We start from the raw sequence: 4,869 nt of genomic DNA on the forward strand, positions 1-4,869 counted from the left end.
GAAGAAGAAGAAGGAAGAAGAAGAAGTAGTATATACTTACTACGTTTCTTTCTTCGTCGTACGTACGCGACGTCGTCGTCTCTACTTCTCTTCTTACTCTATCTTACTTCTTTCTTCTCTCTCTCTCTCTCTCTCTCTCTCTCTCTCTCTCTCTCTCTCTCTCTGTTTCTTCGTTATTCACCATCCGCCAGTTTCTTTTTTAACTATCTTTCTTTCTTCGGTGTTTCTCGTCTATCGCCGATTGGACTACGCTTCTTCTCCGTCGGGCCGTCTTACCTCGTTACTTCGTTCTTCTCTTCATCGGAGTGCGTCGCTTTCTTTACCTATCGCACTCCCTCGGTTCTTCACTTTGTAAAATCTTCCAACATTATACTACGTATATAGGACATCGCGAAAATTTCTAATGGTTTTCTACCCCCATGATAAAAGCAACACGGGATGCGTGGGAGGCTTACAAGAATGACCTTGACGATACTTGGAGCGCTGTAGAACTCTTCGTTCTCTTTTCTTCTTCTTTAGTTTCTTTCTCTTCGCTCATTCAATTCTTTCTTTTTCTAGTATTAGTACTCGTGGTTCAGTTCGGCATAGGTTCGCAATTCCTTCTCATTTTGTAAAATTTTCACGAAGACTGACATTTAAACACTTGGCTTTCGACAATTATTATATTACGCGTAAATTATATGATATAGATGGACATGAATAATAATTAACTATCGTTCCAATTAACTATCATTCACCGGAGTAAGTTATTTTCCTTTTTTACGTTATTATTAATTGATAACTGCGCGTGTGGATGTTGGCTGTTTATTATCTCTTCGAGTACTTTGACACTTTCACGAGATATCGTGAGAAAAATCCGTAAACGAATCGTACCGATTACGGATGTGCGAACGTTGTACGATCATTGATCATCGTTACCGTTCGATCTGTCTGCGAGAAATGCGATTAGTATTTGCACATCGGAGGACCGATTATGTGAGTCAAATACCGTTGATCGGTATTATACAGCGCGAGTGAAATATACGAGACCGGGCACGGCTATACGGCAACTGATATGAAAGTCTAAGTCTACCTCGCAGAGGGTGAACAAGCAGAGAAGGGGGGTATGGCAAAGAGTTCAGTTTACTGATAATAAACATCTTTCCCAAATACACAGACGATCACTAGCCCGTTCGCATTTACACAACATCGTGCTGAAACGTGCCCGCGGCATTCTGGCTATAACTACAACCGCGTTGAAAAGCAAAACTTCGTCCGCGCGCGTCGTGAAATAATATTTCCTAATTCTTGACACTATTCGTATATAAATGCTTTACGCATATTCGCTCGTCAGATTTCACAGAAAAAAATGAAATAAGAAAGTAAATTGATGATATAAGTTTTGCTTAATGTAATGACACATTCAATCAGTGAAATTATTCTTCAAATAAAAAAAGAAAAATATTTATTTTTCTCATTATATCTAATAACAAATTCTAACTAAATTTGAATCAAATATTTGTTAACATATGTTAACAGATGTATCTAAACTAAACAGATGTATCTAAACGCGTCATGATCATTTAAAACGCGATGATTTTACGAATAAACTTCCGTGAAATAGAAATTAGTTTCAAATTGTTTATCCAGCATTAGATAAAAGAGGTAAAAATGATTTAAATAAAAATGGTAAGATTTTTTTGTATTTTTGAATATGAGGGAATTGAAGGAAATTCCAGAATATAAATTTTTTAATAACAATTTTTATGTTATAGAAAAAGTGTGTTATATTGAACACCTATGTTAAAACTTGCAAAGGTTCTAATAAAATATTCTTAGAAGCAAGAAGGTGATAATACCAGAGTGATAATATCTGTGATAAACTCATAAAGTTTTTGTCGGAAACTATTCCAGCGTTTCAAAACCAAATTTCCACACCTTCTGACATTACACGGACTTGATTTTTTTTTTGTAAATTTTTCTTGGCGGTGCATCCGGAAACACAATGGCCGAATTACGAGCCGTATGCATCGCCCTACGCGGAAAGGGGGAGAATTACGGCCCAATGAAAGTATAAAATGTCGCTCGTTAACGGAGCCAATGCCAGAAATCGCTGAAACTTGCTGGTAATAAAAGGTAACGAGTATTCGCGGGCTGTAAACATCCATGGAACGCTACTCCGGAACATTTCATAATCCTGTTACGAGGCACTTTGACTTTCGTGGCCAGCTGCGGTATGTGTATTGTGTACGCGTGTATGTGTAGTTGCGCGCGCGGGGGATTGGAAATAAAATTCTGCTATCGAGGTGCAAGTAACGGCGCGGCGTTGCCGTGCCATGTAAGATCATTGCATCGTGAGAAAATATAAAGGAGAAAAGAATATTGTCGATGATCCTATGCATGGAGCTACGATTAAGATTCCTTCTGTTCGCGTTAGACAGTCTTCTCACTTGTGATATTCGATTCTAGGCTAAGTTATGAGACCAACGAAAATAGTATGCTATCGATTGGTTTTATCGTGTCGAATCGTATCCATATTATATCTAAGTCTTGATTGCGTATGATTCTTATCAGTTTCTTACAGATACGATTTATTACAGATTCTTAACGGAACGTCTTAATATCTGTGATAAATTACATATCTCGTATCTTAAAACGCATTTTCATTCACGTTCAAATCAAATTCATACTCGCAATAATGAACAATGGTTTTCTTTACTGCTAGATATCAAAGGAACACTGGTAATTCAATCCCTCGAGTTACCTAAATAATATTTTGTTTATTTTTCATTCTAGGTTAAAATGCTCAAAGAACACATCAAGTCACGAGAAAGTCAAAATGACTTTATTTTAACATCATAAAAAATCAAAACGATTTTTTATTACAAAATTTGACTTTATTGATGTTAAGAATCAAAATAAATTAATTTGAATTTTTATTGATTTTTATTTTTTTTTATAATCTTTGGGTGTAAATCTATTTCTGTGGTTAGTTTCATAGATAAACATCATCTGTAAATATATGCGTTTAGTAAATAATTAAATTTGGATCAAAGTGAATATATTTTCTTGAATTAAATTGTTTAACTCCATTGTTTTAGTCAAATTAAATAAGAGTTGCAATGGCAATCTATAGATATATTTAAAAATGACTTGAGTATAATTTGGCATTATGAATTTAACAGTGCTTGACGTCAACTAAAAAAAGAGGATTGATTCTGAATTGGTCAGAACAATAATAAAAATGCATAAATGTAAGACCATTAAATACGATGTTCTATGTATACAACAAAAATAGTAGTTATCAAAACAAAGATATTTTAATCTTTCAGTAATTAACTATTCGCTATTCAGTAATTAACTATTCGTTAAATCGGAAAATACCAGTGCAGACCGAAAGTTTTTCTTTAGCCTGCAAATTTCTGTCGGCAAGACAAGCGGTCCACGATGCGCTGTGAATGTATGAGCTCAGCTGTCTCTTTTTCGAGGTAACACGATATCCTGGAGGAACCTAATGTCGAGCAAGCGGAGGTAACACCGACCGAACGACGGTCCGAGTGGGCCTTTCATGTAATGGACGGCTCAAATATTTATCATCGGCCGCGTAATTTAAGGTGCGTTTAGCAAACGGAAGACGACGCGAGGAAAAACAAACAGGACAGGGGCGGTGTAGCATAGCCGATGAGAAGGAGAGAATGGAGCGGTGGTGAACGAGGAGAAGAAGGAGGACTAGGAGAAGGAGGAGGAGGAGGAGGAGGAGGAGGAGGAGGAGGAGGAGGAGGAGGAGGAGGAGGAGGAGGAGAAGGAGGAGGAGGAGGAGGAGGAGGAGGAAGAAGAGGTGGTTGAGGAGAAGAAGGAGGAAGAGGATAAGCGGGGATGCTGAGGGGGGTCAACAACGATAAGCAGGAGCGAGAGAGGCGGAAAGAGTAGCTCAAAGGGGCCGCCGCGGGGTCCAGAGGGCCTTGTGAGAAGGCGCAAACCCCAATAATAGCACCAGAATTTATATACCTGCACGAACTCGGTGGAGAACGGTCCCGCGGCTGGAAGGGTCCGCCGACCCAGGGACGGCTCATTGGATAATACTCCGGCGCTCCTGGACAATACTTTCAGCGATGTTCGCGAGTCCGTTTTCATCTCGGCATTCGGTAACTTTGAACGTCACAGGCTATACGTGAAATGGTCGGACGATGTGTCTACAACTTTGATCGTCGTAGGATTTATGACTCTTTGAAAATAAAAGAAATCGTGAAAAGAACGTTATATGACCTTCGATGAAAGTCTTGATCCGCGCAATTTACGCGTGTTTCGCAGTCCTGGAAGAAGGACTGCGTGCCACTTTGATTTCAGATGCGCGAGCGTCTCTCAAAACTATAGCGGCCCTGAGTTTCGCCTTCGTCTAGCATCCTCTAGATAGAAGAGGAAACCGAGCAACGGAATGAGGGAGAGAGTAGAGGCAGCAGTTCATGGCAGCCTGGAAAGCGAACCATCCATCACGGATGGCTCAAAGCCGTATCTTCTAGTGACTGGTGCCCGACGGTACTGGATGCCGTAGCGTGGCCAAATATTGTGAAAGGTCCAGAAAAGGCAGCAACGTGAAATAAATTTGCTGCGCCGATGTAAGATGGAAGACGGCAGGGCAGAGGGTAGAGAGAGGAAGAGATGAAAGAGAAAGAGAGAGAGAGAGAGAGAGAGGAGAGAGGCAATAGAAAAAAGCGAGAACACTGGTTCCCTCCCTTCTGGTCAGCTCGAAACGTTGCGTCTTGTACTTGTGCGTGTCAAGATGGAGAGAGGAAGAAGGCTCTTTAACCACTGTCGGCTCTTTGAACCTTGCCGATCTCCCTTCTCTTTTCTCTCTCTCTTCTCTTCTATCTGCCCCCCTNTCTCTCTCTC

The sequence above is a fragment of the Atta cephalotes genome (genome assembly GCF_000143395.1).
Source record: "Atta cephalotes unplaced genomic scaffold scaffold00023, whole genome shotgun sequence".
Lineage (NCBI taxonomy): Eukaryota > Metazoa > Arthropoda > Insecta > Hymenoptera > Formicidae > Atta > Atta cephalotes.